Source organism: Rhinatrema bivittatum, chromosome 5, assembly GCF_901001135.1.
Source record: "Rhinatrema bivittatum chromosome 5, aRhiBiv1.1, whole genome shotgun sequence".
In the NCBI taxonomy this organism is placed as follows: Eukaryota; Metazoa; Chordata; class Amphibia; order Gymnophiona; family Rhinatrematidae; genus Rhinatrema; species Rhinatrema bivittatum.
The window spans coordinates 237437657-237451653 of record NC_042619.1 but is presented as its reverse complement, the minus strand read 5'-3'; the positions used below and the strand labels follow the sequence as shown (position 1 = coordinate 237451653).

Here is a 13997-nt window from a genome sequence, read left to right as displayed (position 1 = left end):
GGTCCTTCTCCGGTACTTGGAAGTGACTAATACTTTTCAGTTGTCAGACCATCTCTTTGTTCTATGGAGTGGCCCTAAGAAAGGGCAGAATGCATCCAAGACTACTATCGCCCGATGGTTGAAAGAAGCCAATGCCTCGGCGAAAATATGTAAGGGCCGTCTGGTACTTGATGGTCTTAAGGCTCATTCTATCAGATCTCAGGCGGCGTCTTGGGCAGAGAGTCAAAATGTTTCTCCTCAAGAGATTTGTTGAGCGGCGACTTGGAAATCCCTGCACACTTTTGCTAGGCACTATCGCTTGGACATACGGACTCCAGATACAGATTGTTTTGGTAGTGGAGTGCTCCGAGCGGGACTTACCGGGTCCCACCCCAGTTAAGGCGGCTTGGGTACATCCCAGCTGTCTGGACTGATCCGGGTACGTACAGGGAAAGGAAAATTGGTTCTTACCTGCTAATTTTTGTTCCTGTAGTACCACGGATCAGTCCAGACGCCCGTCCAGATGGTTGGGTAAGTCTGTGGATTTCCTTTCTTTCCTTTGCGTACTACACAGAAGAGTTGCAGATGCGAAGATGTTCATTGGACTGTAAGGTTTGGAACAATCTATACTCCTTACAACTTCCTAGTTAGTTCTGCCTGTTGGGACCATGTTGGGACCATTTGTTATTAGTTTTTGGTCCAGTCATTGGCTGTTAAATTGTTCAGGGGTTAAGTTGAGTTTTCTTTCTGCTTGGATATTCATTATACTGAGGGACCGCACATGGCACACTGGGTTATCAGGGGGTGCCTTTTCAGTTTGTTCTCTGACTCCACCTGCTGGAAGGGAGGCATAACCCAGCTGTCTGGACTGATCCGTGGTACTACAGGAACGAAAATTAGCAAGTAAGAACCAATTTTCCTTTAGTGGTTAATATTATTTCCCTCCCATATAAAATTCCCTTTTATTACCATTAGAGTGTCCCTGAGGGAGAGAGAGCTGTGGGTTAATAGGGACAGACAGGGAGAGTTTGTAAAGCTAAGGAAGCCCAGCCAATTGTACAGTCTGAGATGATCTTATCAGCACCCTCACAGCCGACTAAGTCAGGTGCAGCATTCAGCTCTGAAAAAAACGTTCACTTAAAAACCAGTTGGAGTTACTGTGAAATTCCTTTTCTTCTTCCCCTGCTTGTAATGCAGTTTATTTAAAATCCTTTGTGTTGACTGTTCTGCCTTCATAACAAGCTCTGTTTATTAGCACTGTGGATCTTAGGTAAGCGAGTTTTTCAGTGATTCTTGTATTTTCTGGATGTACAGTCTTTATTTGTCTGGATACTGTGAAACCCCAGGTTTAGGGAGTCACAATGTCCTCAGAAAACCCTCCTGAAGGAGCAGGTGGTAGGGTACTTGCCCCAGATCCAAAGGGAAACCCAGTTAGTGGGTGGGAGGTTGTCAGGAGAGAGGCACAAGTGCAGGAGCAGGCAAGGCCTCTGCAGTGCTTGCTAGGACCTTCAAGGTCCAAGCAAGTGAGCTAGGGTTTAACCTCCAAGTGTCAGCTGAAGCAGATTTTACTTTACTTCTGCTATGAATGTTTTATTCCAGGGAGGTAAAGAAAGAGATGTGATGTGTGCTCTTCATTCCTGCCATGAATATTTAATTCTGTGTGGCTGGGCGGAGCCAGAAACAGCAGCAGCTCTTGCTCTGTTTTCCCTGAGAACATTTAATTCTTGGGGTGGGAGGCTGCAGGAAGGAGCCAAGGATGAGGCAGGAGCTCTTGTTCCACTCTCCAGTCCTTATGAAATTTAATTCAAGAATAAGGGGAGGGATGAATCAAAGATGTGGCAGCAGATCATTCTCGCTCCTGCCTTGAACATTTGATTATGGGGGTGAAGGGGAGGAGTCAGAGACACGGAGCGAAAGCTCCCTCCAAGAACCTCTGGTTTGGGGCTCTGGCAGCGGCTGCCTGGGACTGAGCTGTGGGTCTCATCTGGGTCTGGATGTTTCACAGCCTTGACCTAAATAATCAAAGTATGCAAGGTCTGCCCAATCCCATCTGAATTTTAACCTGAGGTGATAAGGAATGCAAAAGTACACATCTAGAATTGCTTTGTTTATTGCCCCCTCAAAAATACCCCTGCCTGCTTTTTGTGAGGGCACGTAGTTAAAGGAAAACTCTGCGTATAGTTTTCCCCCTGTCCGACTCCAAACCAGAAATATGCCTTGTTATATGCTCCTACCTTTACTTGTGTAGAGGATGGACAGTAATCAAACAGCCTATTTCTGTGGATAAAAGAGCGCTTTACCCCCAGAAATGGCTTTCATTATTGTCCTCTCTGTATATAATGGTGATGTGCATTCAGCCTTACACATTTTAAAGTCTGAACCTTTCTTTAACAGATGAAGACAAGCCTGCATCAAAAATGACTGAGCGATTGGGAGTCAGGGTAGAGGTGGGTATTTTTTTTAGATTAAGGGACAGGCCCGTCAGTGAGGTTAGATCTTCTGGAACTGCTCAGGGTAAGTTTTCAGGAGGCTTCTCAGTGCTGAACGGCTAAGCTAAATTTGGGAACATTTCCAGCCGCCATGCTGTGATTGAAAATTTATCCAATAAATGTAATCAACTCTTGTGGTCACTCAGCAGCTCTTCTGAAAATTTACCCCTTACTTTGTATACAGAAATGGGCACAAGTAACTTTGTGATAACCAAGATCAATACCTGTACCTCAGATGCAGGCCGATAGTGTAAGGCGCGGCCGCGATTACCCCATTAATAACCCGCTTTGTACCTGCGTAAGTCCAACCCGCGGTTCACTATCCCTTTTAACCCATCCTTACCGCTTCTTTAAATCAACGGGTAACCCTTTCCGCCAGCGGCATGTATATGATATGTAAACGCTCCGATTAGCTATTCCCTCCCATTCATTAACGTGCGCCCCGACTATCGCCTTTTTAACCTGCAGTTTAGCCTCGTCTTTAACCTGCTAAATTACCGCCTACACTTACTCCTGCATTAGAGGCAGGGGTAAGGGTAGGCGGAAAACTTTCCCACAGCCCCCGCTCACCTGCCCTGGCCGCCGGTCTCCGGGGCAGCCCCAGTCCTCTCTCCCCTCCTCCCGAAGCAAGGCGCAGGGCAAAAAGCGACTCGACATGCTATTAATGTATTGGGAACAAAATGTTACAAAAGTTAACTTACTTTTTCTTACAGTCCTCTCTGCCCTCCTCCTGAGGCGCGCACCACGGCTCCCCTGCCTCCCGGGGGCAGCCGATGGCGAAAGCGGCTTCCAGCGGCCCCCGCCAGTGAAGATGGATGAACGCACGCCCGTAGTGCAATTTGGGCGCTCAAGGCAGCAAAGGCGCATGAACGGGCGTGCGTGACATCACACACGCCCGTTCATGCGCCTTTGCTGCCTTGAGCGCCCGTCAATTTGGGGCGGGCGCTCAAGGCACCGAAAGCGTATGAACGAACGCCGTGACGTCACGCACACCCATTTATGCGCCTTTGCTGCCTTGAGTGCCCAAATTGCACTATGGGCGTGTGTTCATTCATCTTCGCCGGCGGGGGCCGCTGGAAGCCGCTTTCACCACCGGCTGTCCCCGGGAAGCAGGGGAGCCGCGGTGCGCGCCTCAGGAGGAGGGCAGAGAGGACTGTAAGAAAAAGTAAGTTAACTTATGTTATACTTTATTCCCAATATATTAATAGCATGTCGAGTCGCTTTTCGCCCTGCGCCTTGCTTCGGGAGGAGGGGAGAGAGGACTGGGGCTGCCCCGGAGACCGGCACCCATGTACGCGGCCAGGGCAGGTGAGCAGGGGCTGGGGGATGGGGTTCACTTAGAGAATAGCCACTGCCATTAGCAATGGTTACATGGAATAGACTTAGTTTTGGGGTACTTGCCAGGTTCTTATGGCCTGGATTGGCCACTGTTGGAAACAGGATGCTGGGCTTGATGGACCCTTGGTCTGACCCTGTATGGCATTTTCTTATGTTCTTATGTTCTTATTAGTCGCGATCTGAAGAGTGGCTTTCCCGGTGCGTTGGATTTTAGGTTTTTAGGTTTTCTTTTGCTTAAAGTTGGGATCCACTTCCTGGTACCTGTCATTTCAAATGTCATTTGAAATGACAGGTACCAGCGCACCCAGGATACTGTATAGGCGCTGTATAGCGCCTATACAGTAAAATGGATTGCACTTCATGGACGCGTGTTGGAAGCGCGTTGGACGCGGCTTGCATTTGCATGCCATTTAAATACAGTATCAAGCGGTATGTGATCCGAACTGTGCGTGCGGCAAACGCGGGTGCGCCCGGCACTAACGCACCTCTTTCTACCGCACCTTACTGTATCAGCCCGATGGAAAGTAGGACATCAGGAATGTTCACATATCTCCTTTCTTTCTCTTTCCGGTTCCGCTCGTCCTGCAAATTTCAGCACCGGTGCAACTACTCCCACTCCTCTTTCCACTGCTCCCTCTGCTCTCCCTCCTCTCCCCTACCCCATGCCTCCCCCTATCTCCCCTCCTCCCTCTCCCATCAATCTCCCTGCCTTATCTCCTGTTCTCCCCCTTCCATCTTTTTCTCCTTTGCTCCTTCCTGTTATTGTATCAACTCCTCCCACCCCTCCTTCCAATGCTCCCTCTGCTCTCCCTCCTCTCCCCTAGCCCATGCCTCCCTTCTCTATATCTCCCTTCTCCTTCCTCTCTGCCTACCTGCCTTTGCTGTTCTCTACTTTTCCTCCCCTTTCTCTGTCTTGTTTATGCTTCCCCTTTCCCCTTTTCCTTTCCCTTACTTCTCCATGGCATCCCGTGTGCTTTTGGTCTGATTGCAGTGCATGCGCTACGAAGAAAAAAAAACGGTAAGGAACCTTTGCAAACATCGCTTTGTGCCCTGTAATACTTTAAGGTCCTCGGTCAGCGGATTTGTCTGGCTGAGTTTGGAATTTAGCTGGACAAACCGCAAAGTGTTCAAATTGTGGGCCAATGAATGGTTAACTTACCTGGATAAAAAGAGATGACCGGATGTGGGGCTTATGTTTAGTTGGGTAGCATATAGTTTTCCCCCTGTCCGAACTCCAAACCAGAAATATGCCTTGTTATATACTCCTACTTTTACTTGTGTAGAGGATGGACAGTAATCAAACAGCCTATTTCTGTGGATAAAAGAGCGCTTTACCCCCAGAAATGGCTTTCATTATTGTCCTCTCTGTATATAATGGTGATGTGCATTCAGCCTTACACATTTTAAAGTCTGAAACTTTCTTTAACAGACGAAGAAGAGCCTGCATCAAAAATGACCGAGCGATTGGGAGTCAGGGTAGAGGTGGGTATTTTTTTTAGATTAAGGGACAGGCCCGTCAGTGAGGTTAGATCCTCTGGAACTGCTCAGGGTAAGTTTTCAGGAGGCTTCTCAGTGCTGAACGGCTAAGCTAAATTTGGGAACATTTCCAGCCGCCATGCTGTGATTGAAAATTTATCCAATAAATGTAATCAACTCTTGTGGTCACTCAGCAGCTCTTCTGAAAACTTACCCCTTACTTTGTATACAGAAATGGCACAATTAACTTTGTGATAACCAAGATCAATGCCTGTACCTCAGATGGAAAGTAGGACATCAGGAAATGCTCACATATCTCCTTTCTTTCTCTTTCCGGTTCCGCTCATCCTGCACACTTCAGCACCGGTGCAACTACTCCCACCCCTCTTTCCACTGCTCCCTCTGCTCTCCCTCCTCTCCTCTATCCTATGCTCTCCCTACCTCTCCCCTACCCCTCCCTATCTCCCCTCCTCCTTCTCCCATCAATCTCCCTGCCTTATCTCCTGTTTTCCCCTTCCATCTTTTTCTCCTTTGCTCCTTCCTGTTATTGTATCAACTCCTCCCACCCCTCCTTCCAATGCTCCCTCTGCTCTCCTTCCTCTCCCCTAGCCCATGCCTCCCTTCTCTATATCTCCCTTCTCCTTCCTCTCTGCCTACCTGCCTTTGCTGTTCTCTACTTTTCCTCTCCTTTCTCTGTCTTGTTTATGCTTCCCCTTTCCCTTTCCCTTACTTCTCCTTGACATCCCGTGTATGTTTGGTCTGATTGCAGTGCATGCGCTACGAAGAAAAAAAACTGGTAAGTAGCTTTTGCAAACATCGCTTTGTGCCCTGTAATTCTTTTAAAGGTCCTCGGTCAGCGGATTTGTCCGGCTGAGTTTGGAATTTAGCTCGACAAACCGCAAAGTGTTAAAATTGTGGGCCAATGAATGGTTAACTTACCTGGATAAAAAGAGATGACCGGATGTGGGGCTTATGTTTAGTTGGGTAGCAACCCTGAAGTTAGCTAGATAAACTTACTCCACTGTCTTTGGGTCTATCCAGCGGGAACTCGACCTGGGTAAGTCCAGCTAACTTCCTGCTCTCAGCACCGCTGCATAGACCTATTAGTTTATAAATATAAATGAAGAAACATTTTGTTGGTATTCAGGGATTTCACAGTGCTAATCAGTGATTTCTCAGAGACGAGGAGTCCCTCAGATCACAGGAAACTGTCTGCCCTCTATAGTTACTCCAGTGAGCCATAGCAAATGGTTTAGTCCACTCACTACTCTAAACTAGGTCCTCCTCTGGGAGGTGCTTAGACCTTAGAAAAGGGGCCCAGAAAAGACAAAACAAATATAACAACTGAGGAATCACTAAATAGCAGTCAAATGTTTATTTATTAGCACAATCTGTGGTCAGAAGACCTCCTCACTGATTCAGATGCTGGTTGGTTACTCCAGCTGCACCTGACACAAAAACCTGAAAGAACTATGTGAGACTTGGTGCAGGACCCTGCTGATACCCAGCACTAACTTACCTGTCACTAATCATTCACAGAAACAGTGCTAATAAATGAATGTTTGTTATTATATATAAGAAAAGGATTTACAGTTAACTCAAAAGGCTTGAAAAACTAGAAACAGCAAAAAGGAAAGAGAAGGAATAGCAACTGCTGGTACTTAACAGTTTGTCTGCAAAGTGAAATGCTGCTTCCTTCCCAGTCAGATATGAGGGCCCTGTGCAAGCTTTTCCTGTCAACCCACAGCTGTACTTTCCAGCTGAAACAGGTCTCTCTCTCTCTTTCTGCTAATTCCAACTGTCATTCTCTCAGCCCGTTCTGTCACTCTAACAGATCCTCAGTAATAGTGCAATGTCTGCTGAAACGAGCATCTCTCTCTCAGAACCTTAGCATCAGGGTGAAGACATCACTCCTGGGATTCATCCCCTCAGCTCCAGCTCTTGGTGCCAGTGGAAGACTGCGCTCTTATACTGCTGCCTGCTGACCGGCTGAAGATCATCTGAATAAAAAAACCTCTCAATATACCAGGCAAATAACAATTAAAACTCCTGCTCATCACCAAGAATAATTTTCCAAGTGCGTGGCTCGACTTTTGTGCTGTGCCGGAAGGACATTTGAAATTCTGCTGACTCCGCCCCTCCAGCTCTGCCTCAGCTCCATCCCTGAAACACCTCTGCTCGCTGGCTGAAAAAGACTAGGGGTTAGAGCAGTGGGCTGGAAGCCAGGGTTTAAATCCCACTGTCACCACTCCTTGTGGCCTCAGGGTCAGATTATGAGCCCACTATGAATAGAGAAATAACTACAGTACATGAATGTCATCCACTTTGAAGTGCTGAAAGTTGGAATATAAATAAATTAAATTAAAAAAAAAAACTCAGGCTCCTGATTGATTTACCCCATATAACCTCTACAGTACTGGGGGGGAATTGTTAGGTCGGCCATCATAAATGTAGATTATTGGGTGGCTGGTGGACGGAAAGATTGCCTGATAACTTGCCTGCCTGGTGCGAAGTTGGCACACCTCACACGTTATCCGGTGCTGCCTTGGATCAGAAAAGTCTCCCGGTTGGAGAACATCTTCTTGGTGTAGCAGGAAGTGATCCTGTAGCAAGGACCTGCTCTCCAGGTGATGCGTTGTCCTCTCGCACTGAGGACAAGACTCGTAGGGCTACTGCCCAGGAGGGAAGGGTTAGGTCGGCCATCATAAATGTAGATATCTGGGTGGCTGGTGGATGTGAGGATCACCTGGTAACTTGCCTACCTGGTGCGAAGGTGGCACACCTCATGCGTCACCCAGATAGGATTATAGACAGTGCTGGGGAGGAGCTGGCTGCCATGGTACATATGGGCACCAACGACATAGGAAAATGTGGGAGAGAGTTTCTGGAAACCAAATTTAGGATTTCAGGTAGAAAGCTGAAATCTGGAGCCTCCAGGGTGGCATTCTCTGAAATGCTGCCCATTCCAGGTGCAGTCCTCAGAGGCAGGCAGAGCTCTGGGGTCTCAGTTCATGGATGAGACAATGATGCAGGGAGCAGGGTTTCAGTTTTGTAAGAAACTGGGAAACCAGAATCAAAGGCTGCTGACACTAACTTTTAAAAAGGAGATAGTGCAGCTTTTAAATGGTTCAGAGGAATGTATCTTTGAAGGATACTATTGAAATAGGAGAGTCAGGGCATCCCAACAGAGAGGTTCCAATAAAAGCAAACGTAGTCCATGTGCTTGTAAGTAAAGAATCCAAATTATCCCTATCAACTGAAAGCAGGTTGTTAATACAAACAAAAAACACTCTTTGAAATGTCTGTATGCCATTGTCAGAAATCTAAGAAGTAAGATGGGAGAGTTAGAGTGTATAGTGGTGAATGATGAGATAGACATAATTGGCATCACAGAGACTTGGTGGAAGGAGGATAACCAACGGGACAGTGCTATATCAGGATACAAATTATATCGCAATGATAGGGAGGATCAACTTGGAGGGTGTGGCACTTTATGTCCAGGAGGCTATATAGTCCAACAGTATAAAGATCATACAAGAGACTAAATGCTCAGTAGAATCTATATGGGTTGAAATCCCATGTGTGTTGGGTAAGAGTACAGTGATAAGAGTATACTACCGTCCACCTGGCCAAAATGGTCAGATGATGAAATGCTAAGAGAAATCAGGGAAGCTAACCAATTTGGCAGTGCAGTAATGGGAGATTTCAATTACCCCAATATTGATTGGGTAAATGTAACATCAGGACTTGCTAGAGACAAAGTTCCTGGATAGAATAAACAACTGCTCATGGAGCAATTGGTTCAGGAACCAACGATAGAGGGAGCAATTTTAGATTTAATTAAGAACATAAGAACATGCCATACTGGGTCAGACCAAGGGTCCATCAAGCCCAGCATCCTGTCTCCAACAATGGCTCGTCCCTTATAAAAATTCATGGTCAGAAACTTTTTCTTTAATATCTCTGGTTCTCTCCACTATTAATACCTGGTTAGATCATAACCGTTTAAAATTGAACCCCTCAAAAACTACTATTACCCATCTTTCATCCATTTCTAAATCCACTATAGGGCCCCCTTCTCATTTAAATTTTAAGGGCATTCTTATCCCTATTAGTACTTCTACTATCAGCCTAGGTATCACAATTAACTCAGACCTTTCTATGGCCGATCATATTGCCAATATCACAAAAAAATCCTTCTATAAATTACATTTATTGAAAAGAATTCGACCCTTCCTTTATCTTAAAGATTATCGTACTGTTTTGCAGTCTTTGATTTTCTCGGGAATGGACTATTGCAATGCTCTATTTTTAGGTTTATCAGACTCTGCTCTATACCCTCTGCAACTAATTCAGAACTCTGCTGCTCGGCTGCTTGCAGGTACTACACGCCAAAATCATATTACGCCTGTTTTATTCTCCTTTCATTGGCTGCCAATTAAATACCGAATCCAGTTCAAAGTGTTATCAATTATTCATTCTCTTATCTATAACATTTCATCTACCTGGTTATGCACTAATCTTCGCATATATAAACCTCCCAGACAACTCAGATCTCTCTCCAAAAATCTTTTAGATGTACCCACAATTAAACCAGCTAAACATGAATTAACTAGAAAAATGGCTTTTTCAGTAGCAGGCCCTGTTTTATGGAATTCACTCCCAGACTCTCTTCGCCTTATTTCTTCCACACAACAGTTTAAAAAATCATTAAAAACCTACTTATTTCAGAAAGCTTACAGTTTATTTTCTAACTCACAAAATTAACATTCACTTATCTTCCACATTGTCACTACTTTTTCAAACAGATACATCCATAAGAAACAATACTATAGATTCAACCCAATTCACTGTTAATGTCGTAGGGCTTGAATGTTTATTGTATTATTATTTTAATGTTAGTTTTTATTTCATTCTTATTTTAAAGTTTATCCATTATGTATGTTCGGTTGAAAACCGTTTTGTTTTTATTTTAAAAATTTATCCATTATGTATGTTTAGTTGTAAACCGTTTTGATTAATTCTTTTGAATTGTAAAGGCGGTATATAAACAATTTTAAATAAATAAATAAATAAATGGCCAATCCAGGCCATAAGAACCTGGCAAGTACTCAAAAACTAAGTCTATTCCATGTTACCGTTGCTAAGGGCAGTGGCTATTCTGTAAGTGAAGTTAATAGCAGGTAATGGATTTCTCCTCCAAGAACTTATCCAATCCTTTTTTAAACACAGCTATACTAACTGCACTAACCACATCCTCTGGCAACAAATTCCAGAGTTTAATTGTGCATTGAGTAAAAAAGAATTTCTCTGATTAGTTTTAAATGTGCCACATGCTAACTTCATGGACTGTCCCCTAGTCTTTCTATTATCCGAAAGAGTAAATAACTGATTCACATCTACCCGTTCTAGACCTCTCATGATTTTAAACACCTCTATCATATCCCCCCTCAGCTGTCTCTTCTCCAAGCTGAAAAGTCCTAACCTCTTTAGTCTTTCCTCATAGGGGAGCTGTTCCATTCCCCTTATCATTTTGGTAGCCCTTCTCTGTACCTTCTCCATCGCAATTATATATTTTTTGAGATGCGGCGACCAGAATTGTACACAGTATTCAAGGTGCGGTCTCACCATGAAGCGATACAAAGGCATTATGATATTTTCCGTTTTATTCACCATTTCCTTTCTAATAATTCCCAACATTCTGTTTGCTTTTTTGACTGCCGCAGCACACTGATCCGACGATTTCAATGTGTTATCCACTATGACGCCTAAATCTCTTTCTTGGGTTGTAGCACCTAATATGGAACCCAACATTGTGTAACTATAGCATGGGTTATTTTTCCCTATATGCATCACCTTGCACTTATCCACATTAATTTTCATCTGCCATTTGGATGCCCAATTTTCCAGTCTCACAAGGTCTTCCTGCAATTTATCACAATCTGCTTGTGATTTAACTACTCTGAACAATTGAAAAGTAAGGGCCCCAATACAGATCCCTGAGGCACTCCACTGCCCACTCCCTTCCACTGAGAAAATTGTCCATTTGATTCTACTTTCTGTTTCCTGTCTTTTAGCCAGTTTGCAATCCATGAAAGGACATCGCCACCTATCCCATGACATTTTACTTTTCCTAGAAGCCTCTCATGAGGAACTTTGTCAAACGCCTTCTGAAAATCCAAGTATATTACATCTACCGATTCACCTTTATCCACATGTTTATTAACTCCTTCAAAAAAGTGAAGCAGATTTGTGAGGCAAGACTTGCCTTGGGTAAAGCCATGCTGACTTTGTTCCATTAAACCATGTCTTTCTATATGTTCTGTGATTTTGATGTTTAGAACACTTTCCACAATTTTTCCTGGCACTGAAGTCAGGCTAACCGGTCTGTAGTTTCCCGGATCGCCCCTGGAGCCCTTTTTAAATATTGGGGTTACATTTGCTATCCTCCAGTCTTCAGGTACAATGGATGATTTTAATGATAGGTTACAAATTTTTACTAATAGGTCTGAAATTTCATTTTTTAGTTCCTTCAGAACTCTGGGGTGTATACCATCCGGTCCAGGTGATTTACTATCTTCAGTTTGTCAATCAGGTCTACCACATCTTCTAGGTTCACCGTGATTTGATTCAGTCCTTCTGAATCATTACCCATGAAAACCTTCTCCAGTACGGGTACCTCCCCAACATCCTCTTCAGTAAACACCGAAGCAAAGAATTCATTTAATCTTTCCGCGATGGCCTAATCTTCTCAAAGTGCCCCTTTAACCCCTTGATCATCTAACGGTCCAACTGACTCCCTCACAGGCTTTCTGCTTCGGATATATTTTAAAAAGTTTTTACTGTGAGTTTTTGCCTCTACAGCCAACTTCTTTTCAAATTTTCTCTTAGCTTGTCTTATCAATGTCTTACATTTAACTTGCCAACATTTATGCTTTATCTTATTTTCTTCTGTTGGATCCTTCTTCCAATTTTTGAATGAAGATCTTTTGGCTAAAATAGCTTCTTTCACTTCCCCTTTTAATCATGCCGGTAATTGTTTTGCCTTCTTTCCACCTTTCTTAATGTGTGGAATACATCTGGACTGTGCTTCTAGAATGGTATTTTTTAACAATGACCACGGTTCTTGGACATTTTTTACTCTTATAGCTGCTCCTTTCAGTTTTTTTCTAATAATTTTTCTCATTTTATCAAAGTTTCCCTTCTTAGTAGAACGCAAGATTTGGTGAGAGAGGTAACACCAAATGACTTCCGGTCAGTACTACAAGCATTAATTTTTTCAAGCACTGATTACTGTAATGCCCTTCTACTAGGATTACCCCACACCACGATAAGACCACTACAGGTATAACAAAACACAGCTGCAAGAATTTTAACTGGTAAAAGTAAAGAGACCATATCACCAAAACCCTAATTGAACTACACTGGCTACCCATTGAACAAAGAATTCAATACAAGATTTATTTATTTATTTATTTAACATTTTTATATACCGGAATTCATGTAGCAAAGTTACATATCACTTTGGTTTACATTATAACATTATAACAGTAACAAGCATGTAAGAATGTGATTACATTAAACAGGGGAATAGATTCTATGCACCATACATAAATTAATACACGACGAAAAGGAAGAATGGCTGAACACAGCCCTTCACGTACACGTCCCTAATAGAAACTTGAGATCAGCAAACAAAGCCCTACTAACTATTCCCTCAGTAAAAACAGCCAGACTAACTCAAGTAAGGGATAGGGCCCTATCCCTGGCAGGACCTATAAATTGGAACACGATGCCTTTAGAAATCAGAACACAAAGAGACATCAAAGCATTCAAAAAAAGTTTAAAAACATGGCTATTTAAGCAAGCATACCACAAAGGGAATGAAGAGTAGAATCCAGGGAATTGTATGATGCAGTTCGAAGAACTCCCACACACACACACATCAGCTTACTCGAATGGTGTGTGTGTGTGTGTGTGTGTGTGTGTGTGTGTGTGTGTGTATATTTTATTTTACTTTACCTCTATTAGATTGCAACAGAGGACCAGACTTAAGTGTTAATTTATCTTATAGCTGATATACTTAAAGTAGACATGACTTATCACAACCACTAAATAATATTTAATATGAAACTATGTTACAGTATTTGAAGGCACCTGTTTAGTTAATATAACTCAACACATTTAAGTTTGAAATTATGTGCCTTATTGTGAACCGTTGTGACGGCAACTAGCTTAATGACGGTATAGAAAAGATTTTAAATAAATAAATAAATAAATAAATAACAGTGGTGGGCCACTTGGCAATGGTGATCATAACGTGATAAAATATGAACTAATGACTGGAAGGGGACAATATGTAAATCTACAGCTCTAACACTAAATTTTCAAAAGGGAAACTTCGATAAAATGAGCAAAATAGAAAAAAACTGAAAGGTGCAGCTGCCGAGGTTAAAAGTGTACAACAGGTGTGGACATTGTTTAAAAATACAATCTTATGGCAGCCCCAATTTCTCTGCTTGAAATTCAGGCAGCTATCAAGTTGTTACCGGAGGGTAAATGTCCTGGCCCCGATGGGTTCCCTAGTGGTGGTGGGGGGAATTCCCTGGGCAGTATGGCTGATGCTACGATCAATCTCATTCATAAAAAAGTCACCCCTAGTATGCCTTACTGTCACTCACACAGGTTATTGCTGATCTGGAACACCTACGGTAC

General features: G+C 43.4%; 1 long non-coding RNA gene across 1 annotated transcript; it reads left to right on the top strand.

The window, feature by feature from the left end:
• The first annotated feature begins 4702 nt into the window (after positions 1-4702).
• On the top strand, positions 4703-5756 carry LOC115091569. The gene is made up of 3 exons (XR_003856772.1): positions 4703-4824; positions 5236-5288; positions 5644-5756. It is a non-coding gene; the product is annotated as an uncharacterized LOC115091569 (long non-coding RNA).
• The last annotated feature ends 8241 nt before the right edge of the window (positions 5757-13997 follow it).